Source organism: Heterocephalus glaber, unplaced genomic scaffold (assembly GCF_053883595.1).
Source record: "Heterocephalus glaber isolate CG9 unplaced genomic scaffold, H.glaber_assembly_v1.0 deba00001764, whole genome shotgun sequence".
NCBI lineage: Eukaryota > Metazoa > Chordata > Mammalia > Rodentia > Bathyergidae > Heterocephalus > Heterocephalus glaber.
In genome coordinates, this window is record NW_028258461.1 from 4,158,117 (window position 1) to 4,182,433 (window position 24,317).

Genomic DNA, 24,317 nt, shown 5'->3' on the forward strand with positions numbered 1-24,317 from the left:
CAAGTGAAGGTGTTAAGAGTGAAGGAGGTGGGGTGATCATATCACCAAAGTAGATGCTATGTGGTTATGAATCCACTTAGTGCCCTTATAAAAGAGACTCCAGGGATTTCCTTTACTCTTTAACTATATGAAAACAGAGTGAGAAGGCACCATCTGTGAACCACAAAAATGTGTCTACATCACATGTTGAATCTACCAGCACCTTGATTTAGGACCCCTAAGCCTTCAGAACTGTAAGATTTCTGTTCTTTATAAGCTACCCAGTTATAGTACTATGTATAACAGACTGAATTGTCTAATATAGACACAGAGATGTTTCTCGACTTATGGTGGTGTTATGCCCCGACAAATCCACCGTTAAGTTGAAAATATCATGCACTGAAATGAATTTAATTTACCCAACCTACTGAACATACTTGCTTAGCAACACAGTACACACTGTATTCGCTGTTTTCTCCTTGTGATCACATGCTTGATTGGAAGCTGCAGACCACTGCTGCTACCCAGCATCCCCAGGAAAATTAGTACCACATATCACCATCCCAGGAAAAGTACAAAATTCAGAATTTAAAGTACAATTTCTGCCAAATGCACCTGATTTCCTGAAATCATAACAAAAACTCACTCTGCATATGTATTTATACCTGTCAGTTCATCTGTCTTTCTTCCAGAGTATCAATCAGATGGGATATTCTGGGATATTAATTCATAATAGTAATTTAGCCTTTTGTTGTATAGAGGTGCCTAAAAAATCCATGATAGGTCATGACTGACACTTTTAAATTATGGTCCAGTGAACACTGACAACCAGTTTCTCCCCACCTGTAATTCTACTTGGCTTCATTAATCTCTGCTCCTTTCTTGACACACATGGCATAATTTTCATTAACTGGTAAACTGTTATGTCTTAGTAGAAAATATAGCTCCAGAAGAAAGCAACTGCTTCCTGATAAGAGGGAATACATAAAACAGGGTATTAAAATGACAATCTTTAGAAAGAGAGGAAAAAAGGGTAATAAAATTAGGTCTAAATTAAAGGGAGGTAGAATTGATTTCATGGTGGTTCACATCTTTGGTATCAACAAGCCAACTTACCATATTCTCCATATAGGAACACGATTCTAGATAAACATTACAGTTCTGAAAGATTTATTTACTCTCTAAAGATATATTGTATTACATTTGATGGCTAACAGCATATATCATACTGGCACATTTTAATTAAGAGTGTTATGATGGTCTTAGGATTCAACTTCTGTCCCCCAAATCTGCCAAATTCAATTTTCTATTACTATGCTACCTCTACTAACAGACAATCAAACTGCATTTGGGCAGGCTAAAATGACAAGGTCTGGCTTCTATGAGGCCTCCATATTTCAAAACAGAAAAGGCTCAGCTTATTTTGATTTTTTGTGGCTTACACTTTTCACTTACTTGTGAGTTTCTGCTCTGTAAGTTTTATTTGACTTCTCTAAATCTCATATCTTACAAATATACATTTCTGTAAGGTCTGATCATTCTTATTTGCCTTTTTCTTGGGAAGCTTCAAATATTCAACTTCCTTTCTTCAATTAGCTAAATGAAGCATAATGAGGAAAAGCACTTCTAGCTCAGCTGTATCTTTTATATTTTATCTTTTGACTTATCTAGCATGTCAAGAAAGTGGGTGCTTTTGAGCACATATACTGCTTTCAGAAGTATTTTCAGTGTAAGATCTGAGCAAAACACCTTTTAAATTCTTTGTTCTTTAGCTTCTAAGAAGTTACTACCCAGCAACCTACATCCATTCTGTAGTTAAGTAACAAAAGTGTCCATCAGTCTGTATGACTTCTAAAGAAGCCATTGATTTCTAATTACATATTGAATTATGCCACCATTCAGGTTATAGGATATCAGAAAGAACTGTTTGCACGAGGCCTGAATTGAAAGTGGTATTTTTTTCTGTTTGCTGTAGGGAGTTACTTTATGGATTCTTTAGAACTGGTTGTTTTATTCCTTACACTATGAATTGTATAATTTGGTTAAATTTTAAAAGTCAAATCCGTAATCTGGAAAAAGTCTATAAAAATATTTTAAAGTGGATGAAGAAAAAAACACAATTCAGAAAAGCGTAATCTTGTATTCCTAGGACTAGGCTTGTATGAAAATGTGTGTGTGTGTGTGGGGGGGGGGTTGTAGCACTGGGTTTATGGCACAAAAATGAGAAAATTCTTTAGTTTATACTAGATGTAACACCTACTGGCTGCAAGTAATTGTGTTATATTTTTCGAGACAATGTCCCTATCGCAAAATAGTTCACACACTTTTGCTCTAACCCAGGTATCTCATCTGAACTCTAGATATACATACTATAAAATTTGCAAAACGATGCCTGGCACAAAAGAGAAAAATAATAAATATTTGCATTATGAATACTCCTTTTATGGTCTCTTAAATATTAAAGTTCCTTTTAGCTTTGACTTCTTCCTCTCCCGTCATCTCTTCTACTCCTGAAGTAAACTTCAACTGCCAATATATGCTGACAACATTTTCAATTATTTGTTCAGCACAAATTTGTCTTCCAATTTCAGATTCATATATACAACTTTCTACTTTAATCTGCAAACATATGCCACAAGTAATGTTATGATTCAAGATGCCCATTACAGAATCCATGATCTTCAAACTCACTTTTCAGTGGCCCCACTGTGAATTTAGTCTAGTTTAATTTGTTCGTCATCTTAGTAAATGGCATTACAACCCATCCCCCCAGCTGAATGTTCATATAACAAACAAACTCTAAGGTGGCTCGCTAATGCCTCTATCTTGTATTCATACCTTTACAGAGCTCCCCTCTTGAGTATAGGGGGTTGTCATTTGACTCTCTCTCTCTCTCTCTCTCTCTCTCTCTCTCTCTCTCTTTGGTATAGGGAATCGAACTCGGGTCCTTGTGCTTGCGAGGCAGGTGGTAGAACCATTGAGCTAAATCCCTGGCCCTATCATTTGACTCTCAATAATAAAACAGAGGCAAAGTTTATAACATATTACTGCCATGATCATGTCACATCCTATAAGGCTGTCTTTGCTGGCCATGTAAGAAAAGGCTTGTGTGAAAATGTATTGAGTGCAGGGTCTAGGATCATGATTTGTTTTTGTTAAAGTGACTATAAGTCAGGCATAGGAGTATTATATTGAATAAATTATGATCACAATGCCAGCAAAAGGACTTTAAGGCTAGAATGTGAAGTACATTGCCCTGTCATGTGATGGAAAATTGTTTATTATAGCAAAAATACTATTTATTTATTTATTGATTGATTGATTCAGTACATAGTTGTTCAATGTTTATTGATTGTCAACTCATTTCTGTGCACTGAAGATGCAATTGAACACAAAATAAACCCAAATGCCTGGCTTCAGAAGCTTACATTTGTGAAAAGTAAGTCACTAAAAAATTAAATCAAGTTATATGTAAAGTCAAATTTGGATTACCAAAGCATAACTTAAAACAGGAAAGCATTATAAGGGGAGAGTGAAGGTAAGGAGAACTGGAATCTACTTGTGGGACATGGTGAATGAATGTATTTTTAAATACCACACAGGAAGAGATTAGCAAATGTGACAGGGCAAAAACTGTATCTGTTTATCACAAGGGAGCCCAACACTAGGCACTTGATAGGGCACTATATGACCACTGACCCAAACTCTGCCATTGGCTTCATTCAACTTTTCCTACTCCCAGACAAATGAAAGTATGCTTCTTGGATCTGGGTTCATTTACGTACAATGTGTGATCAGTCATTTCAAACAGGTTCAGTTTGACTGCTCCTTTCATTTGGCAGCTCCTTCTCTGAGGGAATAGCTTTTATCTGAGAATCTGTGGGCCATGTGTTAGCATTATCCGAGCAGTGACACTTCTGCAACTTGGAAATACAGTGTGTTCCAGAGAGCAGCTGCTTGTCTTCCTTGAAAGAAAGGACTTCATCTGAATTTTGCAATTTTTCTACTTGACTCCTAAGTTTTCCTTCTGCAGTGGGTGATGACCTTATTCATACTTGTAAAACGTCTTTTTAAATTTTTTCAAGATGATATTGGAGCTAGAGTAACATTTTCAAAGCAAGCTACATATATTTCAAAGTGCTTACATATATTTCAAAGGCGTATTGTAGCAACAGACCACGTGAGCATATTTTCTCTCACTCATATGGATATAGTTAGTGTCTCCAAACTTAAGTCAGCATTAGGAAATGAAAAAAGGATAAAAGGGTATTCTTTTGAAGAAGATTAGCATATTTGCAAGTAATTAACACCATGTAAGGGATTACCTTAACAGACATTGCTTATTAAACTATATGCAGCCACCTTAAATTTTTGAATGAACAGCAAAATTTAATTTTGGTTGCTTCTCAGCATTGGCATTGACAGGTTCCTTTTTTATGCTGCCTTAATTTAAAGTGGTTTTGTGAATTGAATTTAAATGCTGCTGCTAAGCTGATAATACACAGTAGATTTTAAAACAAGAGTTCTCTGTTGTCTGTAATGTTCAAGATTCTCTTGTAAGGAAGATAAAGTATTCCCATCAGCACTAGACTTATTCCTGGTACTGAGGGCAAGCAAGCACCATAGATGATAAAATTCAGTTTGTCATAGTACAGATCACGCAAGTGGTTTTCTTTTGAGTCTTATTTTGCAAAATGAGTTGGATCTAATTGTGTCAATTTGCCTACCCTCATTCAAATTCTCCTTTCCTTTTTTTTTTTTTCTCTTTCTTAGTATGGACCAATCATTAAAACACTCCTGTATAAACAGTTTTTTTCCTTTTCTTCTTTCTATACTATTATCCCTTATGTTATCCTTTATAAATAGATCTTATGGTCATATATTTCTATGTCCTTTAATACTGAAAGATTCATTTACACTATATTATATTTGATACCAAGATTATTTACTCTTTCAGACAAAAAAAAATTCCCGCCCTTTGGAAAATATGAGAAACATAACATCAAATAAAAATAAGGAAATAAATAATAACATGTTTGGTGAATGATATGTCCAAAACAAAGAGACAAGAAGGAAAATGGCAAAGTTGATCACAGTGACAGAATTTTAAAAAGCACTTGGATAAATGAAGACAGTGAGTCATGCACATATGTAGGGATATGGAAGATGCACTCCTCATTAGGGCAGTGTCACTGCAAAGGGCCCACAGCAGGTGTGGGCCCGAGGGTTAGAAGTGCAATGAGGTATATGAGGTCAGAGAGGAACAGACGAGGAGGAAAGCTGTGACCGGAAAAGGTAGGGTGGACATATTTACAGCAGACTGGGAGATGTTTTCTAGGTAGAGATCCAATTAAAAATGGACAATTTTTCAGGCAATGCAATTAGCTAATTTCATCTAAGTAACTCATTTTATGTTTTATTCTACAGAAATGATGATTTCCAGCAAATGGTTGTGCAGTCAGAAACAGGGGATGATATGATTCTCTGCTTGCAGAGGTAAGCTAAGGAAGACACTGTATTGAGTGGCGGGCAGAAGAGGAGCCTCTTGGGTATTTTTATTTTTTAACTTGAACTAGAAAAAAACCCAAAAAAACAAGGTTATTTCAGCAAGACATCAGAATGTCTTCAGAGAAGGAAGAACTGAAACTCAGTTGCATGACTTTATTAGATGAGACACAGGTCTTTTAATTGAATTCTATTTTTAAAAATGAATTATGATAAGCTATATACAATTGGTATAGATATACTTGTAGATAATTATCCTTTGCAAATGTTAGTCTCAAGAAATTAGAGCTGCATGCATCTTCCTTGTACTTCTAAGTTCTGTAATTAATGTTTTTAGACTAATTTGGGCTAAAGCATTGTGCTGCATGCCTATAATCCTAGCACTCTGTGAGGCTGAGGCAGGAGGATTGAAAGATCCAGCCCAGCTAGGGCAATTAGTGACTTAGGGAGATCCTGTCTCAAAACAAAAGAAAAAAAAATTAAAGCTGGGGGATGCAATTCAATGTGAAGGCCCTTCGTCCAATCCCCAGTACCAAAACAAAACAAAACAAAACAAAACAAAAAGTCTGAAAGTGAGCCTAAACACTATTTTTAACTAACTTATTTGTATCATAGTTATACCATATATCAAATTAAATACCAATGAATTTTCATTTCTTTTATAATCTTATAAAATTAGAATAGTTTATTTAAATTTGCTTTATTCAAGACTGAAGTTTCACTTTACTATTTGAATCACCTAAATGTTTTCTTCATAAAAAAAAAAAGAGAGAAGACATATATGGGAGAAGTGTCCTGAAGGCTACAAAAAGGAAAGGTTGAATTTACTGTACCTAAAAAAAATAGATTAAATACATTATAAATTAATTCTTCATTTCCCATGATTTATTAAATGCTAGACTGAGCCATGGGATCAGAATGATGTTATATTTTTGAAATGTGAAGCACCTATGGCTTGAAGTGAACTAACGTGGGTCTGACAGAAGTTTAGCTACTCACTGGCTCTGAGCAGTTACTGTTCACTTGTAAAATAAGAGGTTGCATCAGGATCAGTGATTTGAAAACTCTTTTCTAGCCGATTCAAAGAAGATACTTCTCTGGCCGCTGCTGGAATTAGAGAGTACTGGGTTGTAAAGAGGAACATAGTTATTCCAAGCATGTCTGTTTTATATTCAGCTTTGTGGTTCCTTTAAGATTTCATTTTTTTTTTTCTTTTTTCTTTTCTTTTTTTTTTTGGTACCAGGGATCGAACTCTGGTCCTTGCGCTTGTGAGGCAGGCAGCAGAACCACTGAGCTAAATCCCCAGCCCAAGAATGAACTGAGGGTGTTCCTTCTTTTTTCATGCCACTGTGGTTGGCAGTATTTATTCTTACTCCCATTTGTGGAGGTAAAAAGGTGGTGAGGGAAGGGGGCACCTGGATTTGAACCGGGGACCTCTTGATCTGCAGTCAAATGCTCTACCCCTGAGCTATACCCCCATGCCCTTAAGATTTCATTTGAAGGAAGGGTTCCACAGTGAAAATCATTTGAAAGTTGTTTTATTGTAATTGTGTTCATGTAACTTTTGAATAAATTAATTGACCGTATAATAATAAACTTTTAAAATACTCCCTCAACCTCTTGTAAATTAAAACCTAAAATTCTCATTATGAATTTAATGGCCACAAAGGCATATTTTAGAGTGCAACCCAAATACTGAATATTCAAAATGAAAGAAAAATATTTCGTCATCTTTTCAAATGCACCCAATGATATCTATATATCTAAACAGTTGGATACACTCCATTGTCTATTAAAAACTACATAAACAATCTATATTAAAGCTATTGGAAATTTAACATTGCTCCCTTTTGTCTTGTAACAAATATAGCCATTCTCCACAGGATTTTAAATGAGTACAGTACATACTTAAGCTTTTTATTGAATATCAGATTATACTTTTATACAAAATATATCTTACATATGTATATAACATTTTATAAATTTTCTGTGTTCATATTTTCTTATAAGGTAAAAACAATTCATGATTGAGTCGTGACTACAGTAATTTAGTAGTATATAAAGTTTGTCAAAATAAACCTAATGACATTTGAATAAAGGCATAAAACAAAATTAAAATGTGAGGTATATTTCTTAATTGGTGAAGAATAATTTTTCAATTTATTTATATATGCATGGACAAACATAAATCTGTGTTAGATTGAGTTCATTCATCAACTAAGTATTTTCTGTGTTTGCACAGATATGTGTATTGTATGTCTCAGGCCTAGAATGTTACTTATATAAATTACAAGATAGGAAAGGAGTTTAATTGGAGTAATGTCTTTAATTCATTTGAGCCATTTGTGACCTATATGTCAAAAATTTATTAGCTCTTATTTGGCATAGGTTCTCCTTCAGTGTAGTTGAAAGCATTAAAATCCCAGAGTTCAAGTTATATTACAAAGCTACAGTGATAAAAACAGCATGGTACTGGCACAACAACAGACATGTGGATCAGTGGAACAGAATAAAGCATACAGAAACAGCTCCAGGCACATTCAATAATCTAATCTTTGACAAATGGACCAAAACACACACCCTGGAAGAAAGAGAGTCTCTTTAATAAATGATGTTGGGAAACCTGACTATCTACATGCAAAAGATTGAGTCTAGACCCATGTACTAAACTAAAATCAACCTAAATTGAAAAACTCATGTTAAAACAGAAACACTTAACTTCCTGGAAGATAAAATAGGTAAATCTCTTGAAGACATAGGACTTTCTGAACAGAAACTCAAATGCACAAGAAATAACATCTAAAATCAATAAGTGGGATCATATAAAAATTAAAAAGCTTCTGCACAACAAAAGAAACAACCAATAGAATGAAGATACAACCTACCAAATGGGGAAATAATTTTGCCAGATATTCTTCAAGCACAGGACTAATATCTAGACTACATAAAGAACTCTAAAAATTAGACACTTCCAAACAGAAGCCCAATCAAACAATGGGCAACTGAAATGATAGACACTTCTCAGAAGAAATGCAAGTGGCCAATAATACATGAAAAAAATGTTCAACATCTCTGGTCAACAGAGAAATGCAAATTTAAACAACCCTGAGATTTCATCTTACACCAAGAAGAATGGCTGTCATCAACATATCAAATATAGTAAGTACTAATGAACATTAGAGCTACAAACTTTCCCAGGTGTACTGAATAAGATTCATAGGTGTACTGTATAATACTCTGTGGGATTATGAAAAAATGTGACTTACGAGTGTTCTTGTAGAGCAGAACTCATTCATAAATCAGGGACTTACTGCATCTTTCTGAAAGAGTTAGAGATATCATACTGTAGTAATGTATGCATACCCATGTTTATAACAGCACAATTCATAATAGCTAAATCTTGAAGTCAGCTTTTATGCCCACCAACAGATGAACGAACAAAGAAAAGGGGGTATTTATACACAACGGAGTAATACTTTACCAGAAGGAAGGATAAACGAGTCATTTGTAGGAAAATGGGTGCAACTTGAGACCATAATATTAAATAATATGAATCAGACACACAAGCTTAAATATCACATGACTTCTCTGATATGAAAAACCCAAAATATAATTAAAAAGCAAATAAAAGGTAGATACTAGGAATTAGGGAGATATCTTTTGCAAATGGGAGAGACACCAAGAAATGGAGACAGACAGGAGGGAGAAGGGAAGGGGATGAAAAAATAATTAATATATGTTAGGTACATATGACAACTCCCTGCCAGAAATGTAAGCATTATGTACTGGAAACAGTTACTAATACAAAGTAAAAGTTATAAAAAGAGAAGGAAGAAAAGCATTCGGAATTACCTGAATTGCACAGAATGTGTGACCACTTGGTATTGCAGTTCAAACTCTCAACCATGACCACTTGGTATTGTGGTTCAAACTCTTAACCATGACTAACAGTGTTTCAAACTGAACCTGTGTCTAGTGCCTTGGAAGTTTTTCTCCCTCAGGGCAGTACTCCATGCCTTGATGTGAGGAACAAATTGAAAACACAGTCTTGCTTTTGGCAAGTGGGATAAGGGCATATGTTCAAAAGAAAGGTGAGGAAGGATAACTAGCTTGGAGTCTACCCTCAAGGTGTTTCCATGCAGACCCACTTTAGAAAAATTCCAATACAGATCGAAGGGAATGGAAATTAAATCCCTTAAAGCTAACCATACCCAATTACTCTTTCGTAGTTCCTCATGAACTCCTAAGGACAGATACACAAAGGACAGTTTTAAAAGCACTGTGATTTTAGGTGGCTCGAGTCTCTTCGCATTTCGTAATCCTGTGATCACTTATGTGCTTTCATACAATCAGATTATGACGCTAAAATCCCTTTGTAATATAGAAACAAGAAAGAAAATCATATATTTTACAAATGCAAAATATGCACTACCATTGAATAATTTATTTTGTATTTTCATTAGATTAAATTCTGTAAATAATGATATACCTCAAATCAGACATTGTTCTTCTTATGTGTATCTGATTGAAAGCTGAACTTGAAAATTGAGTTTTCCAGTTTACTTGTAAGTAGACCCAAAGCAAATCAGCCCTGTTTCATGCTTCTTGTCTACTGATAAATTGAATTGGCTTGAGCAGAAACACATTAAAATGTAACATGAGAAGAATATACGAAGAGAAGAGAAGTGGTGTGATAATTACCACAGAGACATTGTATCGACCCTGCTATTAGTTTTTCATGTCAGTAGCAAAACTGAGATGCAAGTTCATTAGAGTAAATACAAAGACTTATTTTTATGTGTCGCCATTATATTGTTCTACTTTAGATGAAAAGTGTGACATAGTTACATGGATTCTGTGCAGAGCTCTTTAGGTAATTAACTCCAGTAGTAACCCATTATTCCCAGATAACAAGGAACATACAATTTTCACCTGAGGGCTTCAGACATTCGATTTCCTCAAATCTAGACCATAATGATGGGGACTTCTTAATCCGTGAATGTCATGGGGCACACTGAGGTGTCTTTCAGAATATCTTGAAGAGCATGAAAAGTCTTTCATGGCATGTTCCATTTTTTAACCATAGATCTATGGGTGTAACAGATACATGATAACATCATGATGACCTTCGGTAGTGGAATTGCACTTTAGAACTGAATGCTTACTGGCATATTAAAGTGCAGGCCAAATACCAGCCTCAAGTTCTTGAGTCCTAGTAAGTGCTTTGGAAAGTCTCCTGAACACTTGTGGAAACAAGAAAGAAGGAAAGTAGGGAAGGATGGAGAGAGGCAAAAAGTGAAGGAAAATATACATACATACATTCACACACATACTGTGTATATATATATATATATATGCATATATATGAATATATAAATATATAGGAAAACTATATATGAACCTAGTAGGGTATATAGATATAACTAGGGGCACCACATATAATACCATATAATATAGTACAAATATTTCTGTGATATATTTATGGACATGTTTGGGCACATACACATAAACATGTATGTGTACACATACATACTAATATATTTAAGTACGAAAGAGAGGATAAGAGAATAAACTCAGAGTAGGAATTCTTGTTTTATTTTTAACTCTCATAGGACTGTGAATAACCCAAGGATAGGCTCCTCTTTAACTTTTTGTAATTAATGCTGTGCCTAATGTAGAGTAAAATATAAAAGAAAGAAATACACTAAATAGCTATGGAATTGAAATGAGACTATGAATATGGATGTAATTTGAAGTTCTAATGTGCTATAGAAGGGCAAAGTGTGTTTTGTTTTGTTTTGTTTTTGTACCAGGAATTGAATTTGGGTCCTTGTGCTTGCGCAGCAGGCGGTGAAACCACAGAGCTAAATCCCTGGCCCCAGAGTGTGTTTTAATGGGAGCACGTATAGGTCCTTTATGGTTTCCTGGGAATTTCTCAAGAATATAACTGCTCCTAAAGGTAAAAGACCAAAGAGTTAAAGGCAATGGAACCTTTGGTCAAAGCCGGTGAAAAATGTGGTTTCTGGAGTCAGATAGAACTGAGTTAAAAATCTCAACTTTATAAGTTACTACCTGTGGTAATGTGAGCCAGATAATTAAGCTCTGTATGTCTGATTTGCATGACAGAGTAAAAAGTTCTTTAAAAATTGATGTTTTGCATGTAGACGTGAAAAGTACATGTTACAGGCCATGTTTTATTTTTTCTACTGTAGATTTATAGGTATAACTGTACAGGTTAGAATTTATTTAATTGATTTTTAGTTAGAAAGATACTGAAGAACAAGGGGATTGCTCCTTTGTTCAGTTCTCAAACTTGGTTGAAATGAAAACACAGTTTAGGATTAAGATGAATCTGGACTCATGCCCTACCCAGGTCCTGAGTCGCAGAGAACACGCCGAATCACCCCGCTGCAGACAGGCAGCCACCTGGTTCCACACTACAAAGTCGCAGAGGACACCAGACCACCAGACCAAGGTACTGCGTCCCGCTGTTCCCGGCCCAGAGGGAGGGGCTTCTGAGCCGCCATCCCACTGCTCCTGGTACAGAGGAAGGGATTTCCCGGCCACAATCCCTCCCGCTGCTCCCAGTCCACAAGAAAGGGCTTTTGGGTCACCATCGTTACCACTGCTCGCGGCCCCTGGCCCACCTCACCCAGCTCAGAGGAGGTAATCCGTGCAGGCCCTAACAGCCCCCTGACCCAGTCGAAATGAGAAAACACATAAATAAGTCTCAAAACCAGACTTGCAGATTACCTACAGCAACCCCAAAGGGAAATGAGATGGAACATTCTGATACTCAACCACCTGGACCCACTGAACTGGCAACAAAAGGGGATCTGGAAAAAATGAAATCAGAAATAATTTCTCAGATAACAGGAGAAATTGTGCCCCTAGTGCAAGACATGATGAATAAATCTAGAGAGGAGCTGAGAAACATGATGGAATCCCAACATAAGAAACAAATGGAATCCATAAAACAGATGCAAATAGATTTCCAGGATATGAAAAACTCCATTGAAAGTCTACACAGCAGAATGAGCCAATGTGAGGATAGAATTTCAGATATAGAAGATAAGATTGCAATTAGTGATGAGGAAAAGAAAAATTGCTTCAAAATCATAAGGGAACTTGAGAAATCAATCCAACAGCTGCTAGATGATGCAAAGAAGAATAATATAAGACTGACTGGGCTCAATGATGAAACAGGAGAGAGTGGAGATGACATAAAAAAATCTCTTCACAGAAATAATGCCAGAAAACTTCCGAAGCAGGGGAAAAGAGCTTGACATACAGATAAGTGAGGCATATATAGGACTCCAAATAGCCTTGATCAAAAAAATCTACACATAGGCATATAAATGTTAAGATTCCAGAAACACAACAGAAGAACAAAGTTCTCCAAGCAGTCAGAGAAAAGAAACAAATCACATACAAAGGAAAGCCCATCAGAATCACAGCAGACTTCTCAACACAAACCATCAAGGCAAGAAGAGCTTGGAGTGACATATTCCAAGCCCTAAAAGAAAATAGCCTCCAACCCAGATTGATGTACCCTGCAAAACTATCTTTCAAAAATGGATGGAGAAATAAGATACTTTCATGACAAGGAGCACCTTGGGAACTTCGTGAATACCAAACCAGCACTCCAAAGAATTTTACACAATATCCTAGGAACAGACATTGAGGATCACAACCCCAGGAACCAAAGCAGAATGAACCCATCTGGCATGACAAGAAATTAAATGTAAAGGGGGAGAACCCAACAAAAAGAAAAAGTCATGGCAATGACAAGTCAATACGTTTCAGTTATACCCATCAATGTTAATGGTCTCAATTCACCAATCAAAAGAAACAGACTGGCAGAACAGGTCAAGAAGCAAAATCCAACAATATGCTGCATACAAGAAACACACTTAATTCAAAAGGAAACTCATAGACTGAAAGTTAAAGGGTGGAAAACAATACTCCATGTGATGGGAACCCGAAAAAAAGCAGGAATAGCTATCCTCTTTGCAGATCAAGTAGATTTCAAACCAACACAGATTAAGAGAGACAAAGAAGCACACTACATCCTTGTAAAGGGAAGAATCCAAGAGGAAGAGATGACAATCATAAATATCTATGAACCAAACACTAGTGCACCCAACTATATAAACAAATAATAACGAACTTGAAAAGTCATATATTCAGTAATACATTTGTAGTGGGGGACCTCAACACCCCACTGTCACAAATAGATAGATCAACTAGACTAAAAATAAGTAATGAAATACTAGAACTCAGTCAAACTCTTGAACAAATGAACTTAACAGATGTTCACAGAGTCTTCCACCCCACTAAATCAGAATACACATTCTTCTCAGCTGCACATGGGTCATTCTCCAAAATAGACCACATACTCACACATAGAACATGTTTAAGTAAGTGCAAAGGAATTGAAGTCATCCCCTGTACATTGTCAGACCATAGTGCAGTGAAATTGGAGATCCATAGCAAAAGAAACTCAAAAAATTTCATAAACACATGGAAATTGAACAACACACTTCTGAATTACCAATGGGTCACAGAGGAAATTAAAGAAGAAATCAGACAGTTCCTTCAATTAAATGACAATGACAATACAACATATTAGAATCTATGGGACACAATGAAAGTAGTCTTATGAGGGAAATTCATAGCAGTGAATACGCATATTAAGAAAACAGAACAAACCCAATTAAACAACCTGATGCTGAACCTCAAGCTTCTAGAAAAAGAAGAGCAGGACAACCCCAAATCTCATACAAAGGAAGAAATTATAAAGATCAGAGGAGAAATCAATGCAAAGGAGATTAAGAGAACGATACAAAAAATCAATGAAGTCAAGAGTTGGTTCTTCGAAAGAATCAACAAAATTGACAAACCCTTAGCCAACCTTGTCAGAAAAAGGAAAGAAAAGGCCCAAATCCATGCAATTAGGAATGAAAAGGGTGAAATTACAACAGATCCAGCAGAAATCCAGAGGATCATCAATACCTACTTCCAGAACCTATATGCCAATAAGATGGACAACACAGAAGAAATGGACAGATCCCTAGATACATATAAATTACCAAAGTTGAATGAAGAAGACCTAAAAATTCTGAACAACCCAATATCAACCAATGAAATTGAAAATGTAATTAAAAACTTATCAACTAAGAAAAGCCCGGGCGCTGATGTCTTCACTGCTGAATCTTACAAGACATTTAGAGAGGAACTGCTGCCACTACTGTTTAAACTCTTCAGTGAAATTGAAAGGGAAGCAATACTCCCAAATTCATTCCTGGAAGCAAGCATCACCTTGATCCCCAAATCAGAGAAAGACCCAACTGAAAAAGAGAACTATAGGCCAATCTCACTAATGAACAGAGATGCAAAAATCCTTAATAAGATAATGGCAAACAGAATGCAGAAGATCATCAAGAAGATTATACACCCTGATCAAGTGGGATTCATCCCAGGGATGCAGGGATGGTTCAATATATGCAAAACAATCAATGTAATACACTATATCAATAGAGCCAAGGACAAAAACCAAATGATTATCTCCATAGATGCAGAAAAAGCATTTGACAAAATCCAACATGCATTTATGATAAAAACCCCCCAAAAATTGGAATAGATGGTCTCTATCTCAAACTGATAGAAGCAATCTATTAAAAACCTACAGCCAATATCATACTAAATGGTCACAAACTGAAATCCTTCACACTAAAATCAGGAATAAGACAAGGATGTCCACTATCACCACTCTTGTTCAATATAGTGCTGGAAACATTAGCCACAGCAATTAGACAAGAGAAAGAAATAAAAGGAATAAAGATAGGTAATGAAGAAGTCAAACTGTCATTATTTGCAGATGACATGATACTCTATATAGAAGACCCCAAGAACTCCACAAAAGTCTTCTAGACTTAATAACTAAATTCAGTCAAGTAGCTGGTTACAAGGTCAACACACAAAAATCAATAGCTTTCCTCTACATCAATGACAGACTCACTGAGAGAGAAATAGGGCAAATAATTCCTTTCACAATAGCATCCAAAAAACTGAAATACCTAGGAATCATCCTAGCGAAAGAAATCAAAGACCTCTTCTCTGAAAACTATGGCACTCTGAAAAGAGAGATTGAAGATGATATCAGAAAATGGACAGACATCCTCTGCTCCTGGATAGGAAGGATTAATATAGTGAAAATGGAAATACTTCCAAAACTGCTATAGAGATTCAATGCAATTCCAATTGAGATCCCAGCAGCATACTTCACAGACCTTGAGAAAACAATCCAAAAATTCATTTGGAACAAGAAGAGACCCAGAATAGCAAAAGCAATTCTAGGTAACAGAAACATGGCAGGGGGTATCACAATCCCCAACCTGCAACTCTACTACAAAGCTACTGTGATAAAAACAGCATGGTACTGGTAAAGAAACAGATTTGAGGACCAGTGGAACAGATTAGAAGATGCACAAAAAACGCCAGAAACACTCAGCCATCTCATCTTTGACAAAGCAGCCAAACACCCTCACTGGAGGAAAAATAGCCTCTTTAATAAATTTTGCTGGAAAAATTGGGCTTCAACTTGCGAAAGATTCACACTAGACTTGTATCTCACACCATGCATTAAACGAAAATCAAAATGGATTAAAGATCTAAATATTAAAATAGGAACTTTGAACCAGTTGGAACAGAGGTTAGGTAGAACCCTTGAAGACATCGGTGTAGGAAAAGATTTTATGAACAAAACCTCAGTTGCCCATGAACTAGCACAAACAATCAACAAATGGGATCTCTTCTTATTAAAAGGCTTCTGCACAGCAAGAGAAACCACCAGCAGTGTGAAGAGACAACCCACAATGTGGGAAAAAATCTTCACCTGCTCCTCCTCAGACAAAGGTCTACTATCTCGAATCTATAAAGAACCTAAAAAGATCAGATCTCCCAAATTTAAAGACCCAATCGAAAAATGGGCAGCTGAAATGAACAGACATTTCTCAGATAAAGAAGTAGAAATAGCAAATAAATACATGAAAAAATGTTCAACATCACTGGTCATTTGAGAGATGCAAATGAAAGCAATGCTGAGATTCCACTTCACTCCAGAAAGAATGGCTGCTATCATGAAATCAACCAATAACAAATGCTGGCGGGGCTGTGGGGAAAGAGGAACCCTGCTCCACTGCTGGTGGGAGTGCAGACTGGTGCAACCACTGTGGAAATCAGTATGGAGATACCTCCAAGAACTAGGACTGGAAGTCCCATTTGACCCTGCTATTCCACTGCTGGGGATCTTCTTGAAAGAATTAAAAGAATTATACCACAGTGATATATGTGCACCCATGTTCATAGCAGCACAGTTTGTGATAGCTAAAACTTGGAAACAGCCCAACTGCCCATCAACTGGAGACTGGATAAAGAAAATGTGGGGTTTTTTAATAAAATGGAATACTACTCAGCCATAAAAAATGAGAAATTAGAGACATTTATAGCTAAGTGGATGCACATTGAGGTGATACTCTTAAGTGAAATAAATAGGACACACATGTGTAAATACCAAATAGTTTCTCTGGTGTGAGAAACTGAAAGTGTAAATAAGGACTAAATGTATAATAGGTCATGTGAAATAGGAAGAAAAGGGGCAAAGGAGAAGGAAGTGGGAGGGCTAGGGGAAAGGATAGAAGAGAATGGGATTAATATGAGAAAATGGAAAAATAGGAACAAAATCTTTGTAAATAGGGAGGACTGGGGGGGTTGAAATTAAGGCTGGGCAAGGGTGAAAAATAAGAACCAAGAGAGACTATGTAAAGGTGCAAATTTCCAATGATGAATGGCCTTATATTGTATACCTAAAATGTACCAATGATTAGAATGAATAATCGATAATGTAAAATAGGAAGAAAAGGTCCAAAGGGGTAGGAGTAGTGGGAGGGGCAGGGGAAAGGAAAGAAGGGAAAGGAAAAATGATGAGAAATGGAAAAAATGGAAATAAAGTCTTTGTAAATAGGGAAGGGTGGAGGGCGTGAAGGGAGGGCTAGGAATGGGGAAAAAATAAGAACCAAGATGCATTATGTAAAGGTACAATCCCCAATGAGAAATGTAATTGTGTTGTACACCTAAAATGTACCAATAAAATAATTTAATTTAAAAAAAGAGATGAATCTGGACTGGTTTCTTAAATCTACTTTCTAAAAGCTCTGTGATTCGTCAAATTCCTTTAAACAACATTCTCAGATTCCTCCCTCTAACATGGAATACTAACAAAAGACCTCCCACAAATTTAGAATGATGGTATGTCAGACAGTTTCAGAAAGATTTACATGTATTTGCTGCTTTAATCTTCCTAGCAAGCCAAAGGAATATACTGTCATTACTCTTCTGAGCCTATTCAGTGCCTTGTGGTCATCATTCTCATTTCACAATTGAGAGAAAATACACACATGGTCCTATAGTTTCAACAGCTTATGGAAACCACATCTCTACTATTGGGCATCAAAAAGTGCTTGGTACCTGTGAAGAGGTAAATAACCACGTGGGTAATTGAGTCAGGTTAGTGACTATCAGAAGTCAAGTCCATAAAACTGATAAAGGCTTGCTGAGCAGGGCATGAATACTCTGATAACACTTCTGAAAAACAAGAGCTTCAGAGAATAAGAATGAGATTTGGTTTCTTGGAGGGTAAGCCCATCAATTTAGTAGTTGATAAATATGCAAGCTTTTTTAAAGAGATGGAGTGATTCAACATGCAGCCTTGTCCCTGGAGGATAAATTGAGCAATTTTAAACTATTGAAACCATGGATGGTACACTGAAAATTGCCCTGCAAATATGACTGCAAGAATCAGATTTAGTGTCTCTCTCTCTCTCTCTCTCTCTCTCTCAAATAAGAAATCTGTTGATATTCACCCACAGGACACTGGAGGGGAAAAAAGCTACCCTAAAATGAGAAACATTTTTGTGTGGTATTTTGTTACCAGTATTTTGTTTTCTTTATTAGATAAAGTGAAGGTAAGTAATCACAATTCTCCAAGCAAAATAAATGAAGAACACATACAGTGCAGTGGTCTTTTCATTATTTGTCACCAGAGCACCAGGGGAAAAACAATGTGTTATTTTTTTTCCTGGCTGGATGTTAGAAATAGCTTTGTCTGCTTTTAATACAGACATGCTTTTTCCTTATAAGACAATTCATATAAATCTATACTAATAAATGCTTTACAATTTAACATACATTTTAAAATATTGTCTCTATGGTCCATGCCTAATATTGTGTGGTTGTGATGGTTGTTGTTGTCTTTGCTTTTGATTTGTCTGGCATTCATTCCCAGGAACTGGAGAATGAAAGTGAACCTAAGAGAGAGGTGCTGACCTAGTTACGGAGGTCTAATCTCTTCAGAAAGACAAGGCTCACATACATAGAAAGAAAATCTGAGACAAGTTTTTCTATTCCATAACACAGAGTTCAATGACAAAAAGACATGATGTCAGTGATCCCAGACTAGAGTTCAAACTAAATATAAATTCAGTATCAAGAAGGGCTGTTTCTAAATGTGATTATTGGATTATTAACAATTATACAGAAATATTCGGAAGTATTATAATCAAATATATATATATAAACACACACACTATATATATACATATATACGTATATATATATATATATATAATTTAGATGATTATGTGAAGGCTCAGTTACATTATTGATACTACTTACTGGTTTGTATACAACCCATTAGGCCTAGTTATCTGCAGAAGCCAGCTGTTTAGAATTCCTTCTAACTACTTCCACCTTGGTTAAGTAATAACTTTTTACATTCATTCATTTGTTTAACAGATATTTATTACATGCTTATTGTATACCAGGCACTGTTTTAGGTCCTAAAGACCCAACAATGAAAAGACCAACACTTTTTTTTTTCCCCACTAGAACCTCAAGGAAGAGGCAGATGTTTTTTAAGTCCATGTGAAAAGACTTGTTGATAGTGTCGATCTGGGGACTAAGGAAACAGAAATCATGGACTGGATAACCTCACGCTTCTGACTCAGGTAAGTGGGCAAAGAGTGTTGGCATTCACTAGAGTGAGTATTCAAGAGAAATAGCAGAGGTCCTTGTTTTGTTTGTTTCTTTGTTTTGCTTTCTGCTGCTTTTGTGTAATTCTTCTGGCTTGACGAAAGAAAAGTGATAGATTTTATTTGAAGTGTGTTGAGATTTAGGTGCTTGTGGGACATCCAAGGTGAAAGATCTGAATTACTAGATGGATATTACAAGCCTGCTTAGGTTCCATGTTTGTATACCTTCCTCAAGAGCTTTATTTATTATTTATCTCCTCTACTATTTAAAGTCTTTCTATTTTTTCTCTTTAATATTAATTACTCATTTCACGAAACTTAAAAAACAGGAGAGGGGGACACACCTGTTGTATTCTAGTATCTCTTTCTATATACTGTCCATATACTATCTTTAAGTTATTAACTTAATCAACATTTATTGAGCACACATTAAGAACTTTACATGTTACTAGAGACAAAGTGATAAATAAATTCAGCAAGAATCTTGTCTTTATCATGCTTCAGACAGTGAACAAATAACTAGTATTTCAGGTATTACATGGAAAAGTATAAAAAGTTAAAAGGAAAATATAACAGAAAGACTGACCCTGAACAGAATTCAGGAGAGAGCCTGGACTGAGTGATATCCTGTTGACACATAAAGGATGAGTAAGAATTAGCCAATAGGAGAGCATGGATGTTGTGATTTTAGACAAGAGTTGAAGGCTCTGGGAATATTTGTCAAGACTCTTAGTTGGGAATGATGATAGGACTTTGGAATAACTGAAGGAGGTCTAGAGTATATATAATACATTAAGTTCATCCCCATGAAATTGTCATTATTTTTTGCCTGCAGAAATTGAAATTCTGCATGGTTTAATTTAAAAGAAACTAATGGAGAATGAGAGCAAAAGTTCATGCATCTTGCAAGTACATATTGAGTGCCTTCTGTAAACTACACAATGTTCTAAATAGTGAATAGGGCGATGAATTGTGTCCTTCTGAATTTTACATTCTAGTGTGGACAAAACTTAAAGAGTGGTGGTGATGAGACATGGATTCATCATATAGAACTATATATGTTTGTAATTTATTCTAAAGGCTGTAAGAAGACACAGTGGTTAATGTGTGATGAAGAAGAATAGATTTGTGGAGTCAAAAGTTGAAATAAGGAGACAGGTTGAGAAACTGTTCGAGATCAGTTGAGAGATCATTGTTTCTTGCACGAGGGTAGTAAAAATGGAAAATTACATATTCATTTTTGAAATAGAATTGGCAAGGCTTCATAACTGTTGGGATGAGAGGAGGGCAGGTGAACCCAGATAAAAATTTGAAGCCAAATCTTGACTTTATGTCTTGCAAGTCTGGATGCATGGCAGCATGATTTACTAAGATCAGGAGCCCATGTGAGGGACTTGATTTGGAGCACAACTATAATCAATTGCAGATATTGTAAGTGCGTGGTATTTGTGCAAGACTGAAGCAGAGATGTCAGTAGACACTTACATCTATCAAAAGAAGATCAGTGACAGTGATCATACCTCAGTATAAGCATTAAATGGTGCATGTCTCTAGAGAATTTGTAAACAGTAATAAAGTTAACTAAGATGTGGTCTTCTTTTTACTGTTGCTCAGTCCTAGCAAAGGTAAACAATTCCAGAGACAAAATACTCTTCCTTACTGGGGCTGAGCACTCCTATACTTAAAATTCCTTCCTCTGCACATCATTACAGTTGCATATAGATGACTTCATGGATGAGAAAAATATGAGCTGGAGACATTGACTTGGGATTCATCAGCATCCAGGTGACAATAAAACTCATGAGAGTAGAAGAGAATCTTTAGGGATATCAGCATTAAGTATAGTAAAAGAAAGTACTGTAGCCTTGAGAATGATGGTATTTAAGGAAGCCTAGATAAAGAGACTGAGAAATATTTCCCAGAAATGAAGAAGAAAGGATCAGAAATGGATTCTGCTATAGGAACTAAGAAGTCTATTTCCAGAAACATAGGGTGGTCAAATATCAAGTAATGTGAGGACTGAGAAATGTATGTCTTCTCTATTCAACCTTAATTCAGCTTTCAAAATTGTTAGGACAATAAATAGTAACTCATTTTTTGACAAGTAAGGAAACTAGACTCCTAATTAGTTATAAAGCAGTATTACTGGTACAGTGAGAAAGGTATGTAAAAAAGTGTTCACATAGAAATTAAATTGGAGGGGGAAAGAATAGGAAAGAAATGATGCCAGTGAAAGCTTTGTAGGAAAGGAGATACTAGTAGTGAGACTTGAAGGATGATGTGGAGTTCACCAGATAAGAAAGAGCGAGATCTACAGAGAAAATAATGCAAATTCATAGGAATATGAAAAAGTATGATGTTTTTGGTGAATGAATCCTTGGGTGTGGGCATAAGGAAGAAGCAGAAAACTGAAAATATTGCAAAACTACCTGATGGAATTCCATGAGTCATGTTTAAAAGGAATGAACTTGTTAAAAATTGTATTTAGCTCTCCAAGCTGCAACCGGCCAGGTGAGACAAGTAGCTTGAAGCTCCGCAGCCGTCCCGGGCCCCGCCCACGCCACGGTGAGATCCGTTTAATCCCCCCCCCCCCCCGCCCCGCGCGCGCCTCTGGCCTTCTGGCTTTTCTGTTACCTGGTCCCACACTACAGAGGCACACGAGATTATAAAGACCCTTGCCTGAGTACCACAAGATAAAGCAGAAGCTAGTAACAGAAAGAGGGCTTCTCAGGCTCCTCCATGAAAACTGAAGCTCAGCGGAAAAGTAAAGAGAACCTCTACAATAAAGGCACATCAGACCACTGTACTTGGTCTGCTGCTGCCTGGCTGAGACTCATTGGCTCGTATATGCACACGGATTCCTATGTGGCCTACTAGGATAGCAGAGACATACCCTGAAGGAAGTCCATAATTTCTATTGCTATTTGCAAAAAAGAAAAAAAAATTTTTCTCTTATTTTTAATTCTTAATTTTTTTTTTTACTCTTCAAATTTTTACTTTTCTTTCTTTTCTTTCATCTTCTCTCTCTCTCTCTCTCTCTCTCTCTCTCTCTCTCTCTCTCTCTCTCTCACTCACTCATTCTTTCACTGTCCCACATTGCTCATCTCCTCATTTGTCCCTTTCTGTACTGAATTGAGATTTTTCCCTTATTGTTTTTTCTTCTCTTTTTCCTTCTCTTATCATTAGGTTTAAAGGAAAGTAAATTCTGTATCTAGCCTCCACATTGCTGTTAGATGATTCTATTCACATCTTTGTTCTTTCATTCTGCCTTTTTCTCTTGCCTTTAACAACTTCTTAGAGTTTGTGTCATCTTTCTGTGTCTTCTGTCCTCACCGCAAATCTTACCTGTTCTTTCTACCTGTCCCTCCCTCCCCAACTCCTTTTAACTCCACACCCCGAAGGGGAAAGATGCTATATTGAAGAGTTTATTCATTATAAACTTATGTTGGGTTGGTCCTCAGCTTTAATTTAACTCACATAGTTAAATGTGATAGATTAATAACTACCACAAATTGTCATTTTCTAAGCTGTGCTTGATGCTATGGTATTGCTGACTATGTCATTTAGGCTAATATGTTGTGATTGATCTAATTAGTTTTCCTTCCTGGTATAAGGAAAATAAAATAGCCTCAGAGTCATTAGAGTCTCAAAACCCAAACACAAGATATACCTGGAAGACACCTTTGAAAAGCAATCATAACACAAGGGTTTTAAACACAAGCAACAAAGATACCTACATTAACAATTTTGAAATATCAACCCAGGAATTAAACCAAGGACATTACCAAAACTAAAATGAGAAGACACTTAAGCAAGGTACAAACCCAGGCTTCCACACCACAAAAAGGAAATTCTGGGGGAAATGAGGTGGAAAAGTTTGATAAGCAACCACTTGGACACCCTGAACTGATAGCACAGGAAGTAACAAAGGAGGTGCATGAGGCTCTAGAAAAATTCAAAACAGAAATAATCTCCCAGATAAATACAGACAGGGTAAGCAGAGTGAAAGACATGATTAGAAGCTCTAGAGCAGAAACAGATAAGAAAATAGATGAGATCAGAAATATGCTGGAAGCCATGAATGTGCAGCATAAGAAAGAAATGGAAAACATGATTGCCCAATATAAGAAAGAAATGCAATTCATGAAACAGATCCAAACAGATATTCAGGAGATTACAAACTCCATTGAAAGCATGCAGAGCAGACTAAGAGAATCTGAAGACAATATCAGATATAGAAGACAGGATTGTGGTTAAGGACCATGAAAACAGAGATTTCTTAAAGATAGTAAGGGACCATGAGAAATCAATCCAACAGCTGCTAGATGATGCAGAGAAGAATAACATAAGACTCATAGGAGTCCATGAAAAAACAGTAGAAAGCACAATTGACATAAAAATCTGTTCACAGAAGTAATAGTAGAAAACTTCCCAGACAGAGGTAGAGAATTGGACATACAGATAAATGAGACATATAGAACTCCAACCAGCCATGACCAAAAAAAAATCTACGTCTAGACATATAATAGGCAAGATCCCAGAAACCCAACAGAGAAACAAAATTCTACAGGCAGTTAGAGAAAAGAAACAAATCACTTAGAAAGTGAAGCCCATCAGAATCACGGCAGATTTGTCAACACAAACCTTCAAATCAAGGAGAGCCTGGAGTGAAGTATTTCGAACCCTAAAAAAAATAACTTCTAACCTAGACTATTGTATCCTGCAAAATTATCTTTCAAAATC

General features: G+C 36.2%; 1 non-coding gene across 1 annotated transcript; it reads right to left on the reverse strand.

Moving 5' to 3' along the window:
• Positions 1-6,890: 6,890 nt before the first annotated feature.
• On the reverse strand, positions 6,891-6,962 carry Trnac-gca (transfer RNA cysteine (anticodon GCA)). Its single transcript has one exon. It is a non-coding gene; the product is annotated as a tRNA-Cys (tRNA).
• Between the last annotated feature and the right edge of the window lie 17,355 nt (positions 6,963-24,317).